Raw genomic sequence first — 13194 nt, 5'->3', positions numbered from 1 at the left:
TCATTGTAGGGAAACCTCAGGTAGATAAATGTTGAGAGGGTCTCATGTGGAATAGTCTTCTCAAGAGTTGGTCATGAGCAAGGGCATTCTAACATATGATCTGCCAGAAAGAAGAAGACTTTCTGATTTTAGTGGTTAAGTTTGTTATAAGATTTATTTTCAAGGACTTTTATGTTACTTTTTGCTTTGGGGTGTATTCTGGAGTCCTGTGACATATGGATTATGATGTTCATTTATGTCAAGGTCTTTATGTCATATGAATGTTCTGTCCTGTGTCCTGTCACATGGAGGGTCTATGGTGTCACCTAAGGGCTCTCTTACCACTTGTTCTTTTTTAAGGCTTATATCAGAAAGGTTTCTTATCTGCAATGCATTTTATGTATTTGTTGAGGGATTTTCATGAGGATGTTCCCTGTGACATGTTACAGTCATGACATTTTCATCATAATGTAGGGCACCCTTGCTGCCATCACTGTTTTACCAAGCATTGAATGCCATCCTCAGTGAATCTTTCTCGTTATAAATTGGCCCATCAATGTGCAGACTTTTCTTGCTTTACACTAATTTGTAATTCATTCTTTGGCTGACTTTATTATTCAATCTACTAAGACTGAATGGTTTAAATGTTGGGTTCTGGTACCTTCCATGATTGTATAGGGTTATTTCTGTTAATAATTTATTAGTTCCTTTGCTGTACAAACCTGCATTATATATGGGATTCTGCTCTAGGGAACTGCATTATAGTGTGGAAGAGTGCCTTGCTCTAGGGATCTGCAGTATATAGCAGATCCTCTGCAGTACAGACCTTGTTACATTCTGATGTAATGATCAGATACATAAAAAAACTATCATTCACATATATCCTTCTATTGCTTTAGCCTCCAGCTGTGCTGACATCTCATATAATTTCCCATCATCAACACATCAGCACCTCACAAGAACACTCCCCTTTAGCCCAGCAACAAGGTTTCCCTTCACCAAGAGGGTCCATCATCTTCATGGGGCTAAAGGGAACGACATGACTCATTCCTTTTAAACTCTGGGAAGGATATAATATACTTGTTATGTATGGCAATTGTGCACGGTATTGTGAAATAATTATCGAGTGCCATTGAAATATACATGGGTTGTAGAAATCACCTTGGGAATACCTCATGAAGATTGTTCCATGCTCTTGTCACGATGGTTATTTTTATGTAGTGTTTCTGAAAGAGCGAGGCTACATTGTGAGCTAGAAATATGTTTTATCCAGAGGATGGAGGGGATGTTCTGTTTGTGGAAATGATAGACTTTCCATTGCCGCAACCACTTACTCTGAAATAAAATTTATGGGGAGACTAAGACCCAGAAGTCAGTTCAGGGCAAATATTGCAATGGCTTCAGTACGCCAGTAAGTGTACTTTCTAATATGATCATGGAGACGCTGCAAAGGTGACTCTCTGGCTCTAAATCAAGGGATAACTAGAGGTCATCCTCAACACCATCTGCAGACTCTTTTAACTGGAGAAAGAATAGCTCTGCAAAATATTGTATTTTACATCGTGAGCTCACATTATTTCCAAAAGTGCTAAGAATTCCTCCCTTTTAGCCAATAAAAAAACATTTGTTCTCATGATATAAATACATGCAAGCTGGTAAAATTACAGATGAACAGATTTTCTGCTAAAAGAACCCTACATTCTGTTACATGTGGACATTACTCAGTAAATATCACCTCAATAGAGGATGGTGGCTCTAGGGATGTCTCAAAGGATATGAGCAGAGGGTTCACTTAGTTATATATAGATTGTGCAACCAAGAAGTCTCCTAATCTGTGGAATATTATCGTGTATTATCATTTCACATCAGCTTCAGACCTTCACGAGCAACTCGAAGATAAAGTTTTACCTCTGTAGGAAATATACAAGGGGGCATTACATGCAAAGCTATTTGGCAGCTCTGACATTCTGACCTTTTATTTCCTATGTAGTGAATACAATTATATCCATGTTAGGATATGCTATCTTTATGGGACAATTGTTTCCTTAAAGGAAATCTACCATCATAATAAGGCAGGATAAACCAGGGACACTTATTCATAGATCCAGGCATCATGACTGTTGTTATCTTCTTATATTTGAAATACTTGGCCTCCTTCCTTCTTCAACTTTTAATATTACGGCAATAAGTCAGAAGGGCTCTGGGGGGCATTATCAGAGGCCATCTGTGCTACAGCTTTACAGGCTGTTACTCTGTCTCCAATGCACTGTGTAGCAGCCTATGAAGCTACAGCACAGGGGCTGCTCGGCAGCTTTTAAGCTTTTATTTTACTTTATTTCTTTAAAAGTAGTCTACAATCTACCTTATGTCTCATCATATGCTTAGGCTGCTGTTCAGTCATCTCCCATCCTTTAAACTGTGGCTTCTGTGTATGATCATAGGCTCGTCAGGAAGTGCATGAAGTATTGATTTCTGTGGTAGCATGCAAAGATGGCGAATATCATGTGAACAGACAACTCAATGTCATGCAAAGAGTATATATCATATTACTACTACATTAAAGCTACATGATTCTGGTTAGGCTGCATCTACTGAATGATCTGTATATAATGAAAGTTGACTACTAAGAGAGTTGCACACCAAAAAGAATTCTTGTACATACACACTTGTAGGGACTACACATACTTTCATTGCATCTATAGGTAAAGCTGCCTAGTTTGTTTCCAAGATTCTAAAGGAATTTTCCACACATAAATATAAAACAAATATTATTTTTTGTATAATGAAAAGTTATACAGTTTTCTAATATACAGTACTCCCTCACTATTTTCTAGATCTCTGCTATGTCACACAGTTATGGTTCGTTATATTACACAGCTCTGATTACTCTCTGTGATGCTAACAATCCGTGCACCGTGTGACATAACATGACCGGGGACCGTTTTTTTATCAGCTGAAAGTTAACATAGTGGCTTTCTATAGAAGGACAGCAAGAGGAGACCTAGAAAACCACAGTTTTTGGGATTCTGGGACTGGCTGCTAAACTAATGCTTCATTCGCATGTAAGTTTGCTCTCCTGGGCTATGGGGATACAGCTGGGTGCAGAAGAGAGTTGGGGTGAGCGCTCCTTACCCCACACCATTGAAAAGCAAGTGGCCGCCGTAATATAGCAAATGTCCTATACTATGCATGGCAGCCACCCGGCTATTTCACTGTGCAGTGAGAAACTGGGGCACATTAACTTACCTGTCTGACGAAGTTCCCCGAAAGTGCATTGTCCGAAAAGAATGCACTGTGCCGCAATTCAAGCTTGTGCATGTGTCGCTTCCCTGCTCAGGTCCGATGGAGTTAACCTTCTTCTACGTTGTGCATGTAAGTGCATTGTCTTTCTCAGTCCAAATCAGTCGGATCATCTGGCACGCACCACAATTAGTGCCGCATGGAAGCCAGCGCAGCTACGGCAAAAACCAGATCGCGTGCCGACACAATCCCAGCACAGACACCTGTTAAATACCTGTCAAAGCCGTGCAAATCCCATAAACGGTGCACAGTCCGACAAAAGTGCGATCCGCGACCCTTAGTAAATATGTGTGTGTTTACCGCATCATGACCGGGGGCCATAGACCTCTATGGGTCAGTGATCACGGGTCCCCATACGTGTGCATGAAGCCTAAGAAAGGAGCTGGGCTTTTGGCTCTGTTTTCTGTTGTTATTTCAGAGCCAGTGGTTTGCAGAATCAGGTCATGGGAATCTTGTGTCAGACCTCCATGTATCAGATATAGATTGATCATTAGAATCGTCATAATCATAAACCTATAAATCCCCCTTTAGTGTAAAAATGCCAGAAAGCGTCACTCATAGAAGCCTTATTTTGGTTTATGTTGGGCTGAAATTAAGATTCTGTGGCAGAGTTTATTCTTGTAAATATAAGTTGTGGATCCAATCAGGATTCCTAAAATGGCTATTCTGTCCATCTACTTCCACACTGTTTTTTAATAGTGGGAAGGCAGGGTATTGCAAGGATATGCCTACAAATAAGTTGCCTACATAATAGGAGGATCTACAAAAAAAGTCTTAAGAGCCAGGGCTACCATCAGGAATTTTTCTCTACAAGCTAATTTTGTCTCCCATCCTATCCCTAGAGAGTATACAGTGTCACCCCAAAGCTACAGAGGAGGTAAGCATGCAGTGTCACCACAGTGTTACAGAGGAGGCAAGCATGCAGTGTTACCCCGGAGCTACTGTGGAAAATAGCATACAGTGTCACCCCAGAGGTACAGAGAAGGCAAGCATGCAGTGTCACCCCAGAGGTACAGAGAAGGAAAGCATGCTGAAGCTACAGAGGAGGCAGACATGCAATGTCACCCTGGAGCTACTGTGGAGGCAAGCATACAGTGTCACCTCAGAGCTACAGAGGAGGCAAGCATGCAGTGTCGCCCTGGATCTACAGTCGAGCCAAACATGCAATGTAACCCCAGAGCTACAGTGGAGGCAAGCATGCAATGTCATCCAGAGCTACAGAGGAGACAAGTATGCATTGTCACCCCGGAGCAACAGAGGAGGCAAGCATGCAGTGTCACCCCGGGGGCTACTGTGGAGGCAAGCATGCAGTGTCATCCCAGAGCTACAGAGGAGGCAAGCATGCAGTGTCACCCCAGAGCTACAGAGCAGACATGTATGCAGTGTCACCCCAGAGCTACAGAGCAGACATGTATGCAGTGTCACCCCAGAGCTACAGAGGAGGCAAGCATGCAGTGTCGCCCTGGATCTACAGTCGAGCCAAACATGCAATGTAACCCCAGAGCTACTGTGGAGGCAAGCATGTGGTATGTACAATTCAAACGTTTATAATAAAAGACCATAATGGTGCAAAATATCACTAAATATTTTTTATGGTAAAGAATGGTTACAAAGTTTTATTTAGGAGTCTGATGTCAGGGTCTTCAAATATCCAATAAGCGGACACAGAGAATTGCATATTTTTCATAGGTCTGAACATATAAGAACAACCAAGTAAAGATTATAGATAAGGGTAATAAAGCACATAACCTACCAATGGCAGTGGCTTGCCATAACAGTTCTGGAATCACAATATCCCAACACGTGTGCGTTTGGTGGTCTGTTAGAACTTTAGAATTGGATATATCGAATGCTTGTCTCCTATGTAGCTTTGGGGTTATTCTACCATTGTATATGTGTGTCTTTTTACATATAGTTTTAAATATCATTGAACTAACTTTATGATTATGAAATAAAGCTTTGTATTTTAATAATGCATTTGTATTGGTCTTTATAGGGTTTATTGAATTACATAAGCCAACTATCCTTAAAATGATGTTGACAGATCTGCTCAATTTCTGCTTTTTTGCGATGTTTTTGCACAGAAAATTCTCAGATACCTCAAACATAAAATTGAGCAAAAACTTCAAAATTGTGCAAGTTTGAAATAAATCTCCCCCCTATAGTAGCAATAGACCCACATAACCACCTACTATGTGATGTAGTTTTGTGATTAGATTTGCGTTCATTTGAAAATTCCCAGTTAATAAATGAAGTGTTGCACGTTGTGACAATTTTTTCTAGCTAAAAAAAATTTGCGACAATTATACGCCATGACGCTACATAGGACTAATGATAAATCTCCTGCTTTGTGTGTATCTGCATGAGATTTCAATAAGTCTCTCCCCTTTATATTGCCTCAATAATTAATTATTATAAAAATATGGGTCCCTGCAGGAAGGAAACATTGACTAGTTGTCTCTTACCACTTCGGGTAAGTAAGGCAATCAAGCAGGAACTGCTGTAAAGGGGATTTAGCTTAGGGTGACATAGTCCCTGTCTGTGTCACCAGTCCCTTAGCAGAGCCTGCATTAAAAAAGTATTGTCATTTATTACTAGTGTCCCTATTCATATTATAATTCACTATGGGGAAGTTAATGACTTTGTATTTTTTCTTATGTGGGGGGTACAATATTTTGTATTACATCTGCACAGTGCACCAATTATATATTTTATAGGACCTGCTGGTAATCCTATGTCCTCACGTTTTGCTGCCTCTGTATCCTTCCATTCATGAAACAGGAGGCACAATGATGTAATCACCCTGCATCCTTCTGTTCAGGACACAGGTTGCATCATCATTCCACCTGGGTCCCGAACAGACATTTGCGGCCAATGTAAGGGTAAGCAGTGTAACGGGGGAACCAAGTGCAATTCTTTTATAATGAGTGTCTAATGGCATTGAGAAAGTGCACGAGAACTCATCCTTCTTGTTCTGGCAGTGCAAGTACTATTTCAGCACAATGGTGTAGGCCTTGGTGTAGGGCCCCTTTTCCTTAGCACTGTTACTGGGCCCCTGATGGGAGTACCACTGTTACTGAACTATTGGCGGCCCAGCCAAGAGAAATCACTTTCTGATGAAGTCTTCCATTTTTGGGGTTATTTCACAAATAAGATGTGTGACCTTGCTGTGATGGGACCTCTTTATGCCACACTGACTGCACAATTTCCAATGCAATTAGCAATAAACATTAACTTTTTCCATATAGATGATAACTGTGACTGAGCCTGACGTTTCTCATCTGGACACTGCTGAAATATTACAAAAATGCTCATTCTTGCCTTTAAAAATAGTTTTTGTCATGACATTAAACCAGAGCAATAAATTGAAGCATCTAGGCCCCATTGAAAAATTTGTCTAGACCCCTGAAATACAGTAGTAGATTAAAATATAGGCAGTTTGGGTGCTAGCCCAGGCCCCAAGCCTTCTAGGGGACCTATAGCCACCCAAACCACCCACCAAATTTTATACTGAGAAGGACCTTCATCCATGAATTCCTTATACATATTTTCCTGGTCTCAATACACATACACAATAGCTATTTTAGGACCTCTGAAGGTCCTCCAAAGGTCCTAAAACTCCAGGCAGTAAGGATACATCCACCATTCCCCAAGAAGCTTCATTCTAGTGCCAAATGAAGGAAGTGATTTCCAGACTTGTAGGGGCTAGAATATTCATGGCAGTCTTAATCCGCCCCTGCTGATATGCCATGTGCAGTTTTTAATACTGGTGTAGCAGAGTTGCCAATGCAATTCCAGTGCCTAGTAGTGTACACTGTACTGTACACCTACACTCCCTGTGACTACGTTCCTACTGATCTTTTTAGACAGTGTATGGTGACTTTTCAAAGGCATTTGACACCGTGCCACATAAAAGGTTGGTATATAAAATGAGACTGCTGGGAATAGGGGAAAATCTGTGTATTTGGGTAAGTAATTGGCTTAGTGATAGAAAACAGAGGGTGGTCATTAATGGCACATTCTCAGATTGGGTTGACGTTACCAATGGAGTGCCACAGGGGTCAGTTTAGGGGCCACTTCTTTTTAATATTTTTATTAATGACCTTGTAGTGGGTTTACACAGTCAAGTTTCAATATTTGCAGATGATACTAAGCTGTGTAAAGTAATAAATACTGAGGTCGATAGTTTAGCATTACAGAGGGATTTGTGGAAGCTTGAGGAGTGGGCAGAGAAATGGTTGATGAGGTTTAATGTAGATAAATGTAAAGTTATGTACTTGGGCCATGGAAACAAAAAGTATAATTATGTTCTACAAGGTCAATTACTTGGTAAAACTGCAGCTGAAAAGGACTTGGGGGTATCGGTGGATGGTAAACTTTTGCTAAAGCAAATAAAATAATGGGATGTATCAAGAGAGGAATAGATTCTCATGATAAAGACATAGTTTTGCCCTTATACAAATCCCTGGTCAGACCACATATGGAATATTGTGTACAGTTTTGGGCACCAGTGTATAAAAAGGATATAGTAGAGCTGGAACAGGTGCAGAGGAGAGCAACCAGGATTATTAGGGGAATGGGGGGATTAGGATACCCTGACAGATTACAAAATTTGGGATTATTCAGTTTAGAAAAAAGACGATTGAGGGGAGACCTCATTACAATGTACAAATACCTGAATGGACAGTACAAGGATCTCTCCAAAGATCTTTTTATACCTAGGCCTGTGACCAGGACAAGGGGGCATCCTCTACGCCTAGAGGAGAGGCGATTTTACCATCAACATAGACAAAGGTTCTTTACTGTACGAGCAGTGAGACTATGGAACTCTCTGCCGCAGGAGGTTGTTATGGCGGACTCTATGTACATGTTCAAGAGAGGCCTGGATGACTTTCTGGAGAGAAAAAATATCACGTGTTATGGGGATAAAACATTTATTTAATTGTTAAAGGTTGGACTTGATGGACTTGAGTCTTTTTCCAGCCTTTTATACTATGATACTATCATAACATTCAGCTTATAATCCTTGTATATCCCCCTCTCATATAGCAGTCTTGCATAAAGTATGAAGCAAAAATGCTAAGTGAAACCCCTAGAGGTACACCATAGAGGCAAATGTGAAGAGTGATGACCTCTTTAAGCTCAGCTGACCTTGTCTGGTACCTAGACTGACGTCTAATATCCAGCCTTATGGATGCCCTTGAGTAGGGGGCTTCTATGGTCCCTCTGCTCTATTATAGGAGGTGTGTACTATAAATGATAAGTGATGGTTGCAGATTTTGAAGTAAGGTCCAATACACTCCTCCATTTCCCCGTGCTATAAAGCTATGTTAAAATGTACACCATTACTATTACAACAATCCAAAGTCTCCATAATATATAAACAGTTTATAATTTGTATATTGACATTCACGTAAAAAAAAAAGTGGTTTGCATCAAGGGGTGCATTGCTCCACCAATGGTTTAGGGCTGTTTAGGCTGCCTGGCGTCTAAACAACATGTTTACTCAATGCTAAATTTCTCAGATCATCTCGAGGTCTACTCTGGATGATATATATAAGAATGTTTGTTTACAACATTATTAAAATGTTCCTGCAATTTCCTCTGTGAGTATCACAATCTGTCCTTTGCTTTTTTTGATCATTTTCTACACTACAGCACATTGCACCTGTAAAAAAATGAGCAAAACCTAGCGGCAACAAAAGCATAAATAACAGGTCTGCTGAACCCGGCCACCTTCTGTGTACAAATAATGTGGTGGACCTGATTGAACCACAGGGTGCAACATTCAGGATAATTTGGAGGAAAATTGATATAGTGAGCATTGTTTTCCATCTTGCATCTCACGCCACGTTTCATTGTGTTTCCTCCACTCCGCTCCACGCTGCAAAATTAAGATGATATTGGTAATGACACACATTGTAATAGTACAAATGACACATGTCTGTATTGATGCTTACTGTCACATGGAGTGACACAGATGTATAATGGCAGTGTGCATGCTTACACAAACTCTTATGCTATAAGTATTGGAAATTGCAGCGCTGCGTAATCTGTGTGCGCTATACATGCGGTCCCATACTTAAGGACACCCGACTTACAGACAACCCCTAGTTAAAGACGAACCCCTCTGACCACTGTGATCTCTGATGAAGCTCTCTGAATGCTTTACTATAGTACCAGACTGCAATAATCACTTGTAAAGTGTCTGTAATGAAGCTTTATTATTAATTCTTAGTCCGATTGCAGCAAAAAATTTGAAACTCCAATTGTCACTGGGGCAAAGAAAATTTTTTGTCTAGAACTGCAATTATAAAATCTACAGTTTCGACTTACATACAAATTCAACTTAAGAACAAACCTATGGAACCTATCTTGTATGTAACCCAGAGACTGCCTGTATGAATAAAGAAATTATTATTATTATTTGCAAGGTTCAACGTAAGCATTATAAATGGTGTCTGCAATGAAGCTTACCGTATTTTCCGGACTATAAGGCGCACTTAAAAGCCTTGGATTTCCGTGGAAATCCAAAGTGCGCCTTATAGTCCGGTGCGCCCTATGTATGGCGCTGGGCAGCGGACCATAGTTACATAGGTCCCCGCTACCGCAGACCGGAGACAGCAGATCTCCAGCGGGAACTGCAGACCACGCGGCACGAACAACTTCTGCCGCGTGGTCTGCAGTTCCCGCTGGAGATCTGCTGTCTCCGGTCTCCGGTAGCGGGGACCTATGTAACTATGGTCCGCTGCCCTCCTCCACCTCCCCCTCACCTTCCCCGCTCACCGTCCCCGCGTTCCCCGTCGCGTCTCGGCGTCGCGTCTCGGCGTCGCGTCCCGTCGGGTCTCCGCTCCGCCCCCGGACCTCCGCCATGCCCCCGGATTCCGCGCCTTATAGTCCGATGCGCCTTATATATGGAATTATTACATATATAAGGCGCATCGGACTAATGCGCCTTATAGTCCGGTGCGCCTTATAGGGCGAAAAATACGGTAATTGTTAATCCTTTCTCCCATGACAGCCCAAAATTATGAAAATCCTATTGTTACAGGGATCAAAAAATACATGTTACAGTTACAAAATATACCCGAATTTGAATTCAACTTAAAGGAAACCTACCATTTAGAATGGTCTGTGTAAGCTGTAAGTACCAGGCACCAGCTCAGGGTGAGCTGGTCCCGGTACTTACTTTCGTTAGTGTTATAAACCGCGGTATCGCGGTTTTAACACTTTTTAAACTTTAGAGCAGAGGAGGCTTCGGCGCTGCCTACATAGGAAACAGCGGAGATGTTTAAAGTTTTAAAAGTGTTAAAACCGCGATACCGTGGTTTATAACACTAACGAAAGTAAGTACCGGCACCAGCTCACCCTGAGCTGGTGCCCGGTACTTACAGCTTACACCGACCATTCTAAATGGTAGGTTTCCTTTAAGAACAAACCTACAGAACCAGTCTTGTTCGTAACTCAGGGATGGCCTGTATATGCCAGATTATAAAATATTTAGAAATTTTTAATGTGTTGAAGGGTAAATTGTGACAGAAGGGAATTTGTGACAGAAGGGAAACAAATGTACCCAATAATTTCCGACTTTGAGCAAACAGAGGCCTGAAAAAGATTTTCTGGAATTAAGAAATGCTTGTATAGAAGCAGGGTTCTACATTCACATTTAATTTAATTCATCTGCTATATATAAACATTTCTTCAATTGAATGTTATTAAAAAATGATGTTCCAATGTGAAGTTAATTTCCCATCAATGTCACCATGTTGTCCCTTAACAACAAGATAGTTGTCCTTGGATACAACCATCCTCAGACTTTGGCAGTGGTGGCCACACCATTATTAAGACATCCAGCCACCTGGATTGTGCATTCATTACCACAGAAAGGCCAATTTATTTGCAAATATATTTGTTTCTTTGCAATCACTCCAGCAGATGTGGTCATATCCAAGTACAAGTCTCATTTCTAAAGGACCACATGACTACATTTATATGATATTAGCTTAACCCAGTTAAGTAACTAAATTTAATGTGAATGCCCAGACGAGAATACGCTTTTAATGCCTCCCCCCTCCAGCCCATGCAGTGCCTCTTGCTACCGCTGGTCTCTGTACACAGAGGCTGCAAAAGGATGTAATAGGATCTCTCTCTCAGATTGGAAACACAGAAAGTAGTATGTAAATCCTCCAGCATATTGGTGTTTTCCAGACATTCCTGAAATATTGTGGGGATTTATCAATATGCCTACACCAAAGTACTAAAGTAATTTGGACCTGAAATGTTGAGCACCACAGCACGGTGGCTGAGTGAGTAGCACTTCTGCCGTGCAGTGCTGGGGTTCTGGGTTCAAATCCCACTTAGGTCAACCTCTGCAAAGAGTTTGTATGCTCTCTCCGTGTTTTCGTGGGTTTCCTCTGGGTTCTCTGGTTTCCTCCCACACTCCAAGACATACTGTTAGGTTGTTTAGATTGTGAGCCCCATGGGGACAGGGACCAATTTGTCATGCTTTGTGCAGCGCTGCGTAATCTGTGTGTGCTATATAAATAAATAATTATTATTATTGAGGTTTTTAGGCCAGAAAATTCAATATTCTTCTGTAGCAAACAAGACCATGGGAGTAGGACTATGGCATCAGACTACAAAGGGTTTATTTGTAATCTGTTACCTGAAAGACATGTACACAAAACATTGAATCATATGATTCATTTTGAAAACACAATTACCAAGGTTACTTAATTTTTTGTTAAAGCATACCCAAACCTTTGAAATGTAAGACAAAGTAAAACAGAAGAAGAAAAAAAATGTGCAACACTAAAGTGTATTATTATTTTTAGTTAAGACTAGATAGCAAGAAGTGCAATATGCACTCACCGTTTCATGGTTGTGAATTTGTCACAACCATACAATGCACATGTTTATGTCCTCGGGATCTTTGGATGGAACCAAGTCGGGCTTGAAAACTAGAGATCTATAGCCTTACATAAAAAATCCACTTCTTCACTAAATTCACATTTTTATTAAATAAGTAATTCTATAATTGGGCTGATGATAAAAAGACTTAAAATGGGATATGCATTTTGGATCTGTACCAGATCCGTCATCAGGTTTTTTTCTGAAAGGTTATAAGAACCTAAACCTTTTTGTTTATTTTAAAAATAAACATTGCAAATTGTAATAATAAAATTAGTATATACTATATTAACATACTTAATATATAATTATCCTTTTTTAATTAAAAACCTCTGCATAATTTTTGTTTTTCTTCCCTATAGTGGTCAATGTACCTATAAGACTTCATCACTATGTACACAACAGGAGTGCAGGCTTCAGATTAACTCCTTGCATACCTAGAGAATATTTCACTTGAAACTTTAGTTCTGTAAGGACATAGGGATATCAAAGAACTAAAGAGTTAAATGAAATCTACCACCGAAATCCATCCTGATAAACCATGAACACTTACTCATATATTCAAGCAATGTGACTGTGGTAATCTTCATATATTTGTTATCCATGGCCTCCTTCATTCTAAAATCAAGTTTTACAATTACGCTAATGAGCAAGAAGGGCTCTGGGGGGTGTAATCCGAGCCTCTCTGTAGCTTCACAGGTTGTTACACTGTGCCACCCCACCTCCCACTGTGTGAGAATACAGCAGTCAGAGGGAGGGGGAAGTGCCTAGGGAACCAGGGGAGAGGGGAAGTGCTCCTACATAGTCAAACAGCCGGTGAAAGCCAAAGAAAGGAGGGTTTCTCATAACACCCCCTGGCCCTTCATTAGCATAATTTGATGCATTGATTTTAGAAGGAAGGAGGCCATGGATAACTAATATATGAAGATTACCACAGTTGGTTTAACATGCTTGAGTTCTTTAACATGCTTTCTTTTAACAGTAGATTTACATTAAGTTGCTAAA

At 40.6% G+C, this 13194-nt stretch overlaps 2 protein-coding genes across 8 annotated transcripts in view; one reads left to right on the top strand and one right to left on the bottom strand.

Annotated features, from left to right (window-relative positions):
* The window catches only part of JAM3 (junctional adhesion molecule 3), a 397725-nt gene that overhangs the window by 50356 nt on the left and 334175 nt on the right, over positions 1–13194 (bottom strand). The window lies entirely within an intron of this gene.
* Positions 1–13194, top strand: part of BRSK1 (BR serine/threonine kinase 1) — a 191266-nt gene that overhangs the window by 1032 nt on the left and 177040 nt on the right. The window lies entirely within an intron of this gene.

The sequence above is a fragment of the Engystomops pustulosus genome, chromosome 6, assembly GCF_040894005.1.
Source record: "Engystomops pustulosus chromosome 6, aEngPut4.maternal, whole genome shotgun sequence".
Taxonomy (NCBI): Eukaryota; Metazoa; Chordata; class Amphibia; order Anura; family Leptodactylidae; genus Engystomops; species Engystomops pustulosus.
The sequence above is the reverse complement of the archived record's forward strand: the minus strand, read 5'-3'. Positions and strand labels throughout refer to the sequence as shown.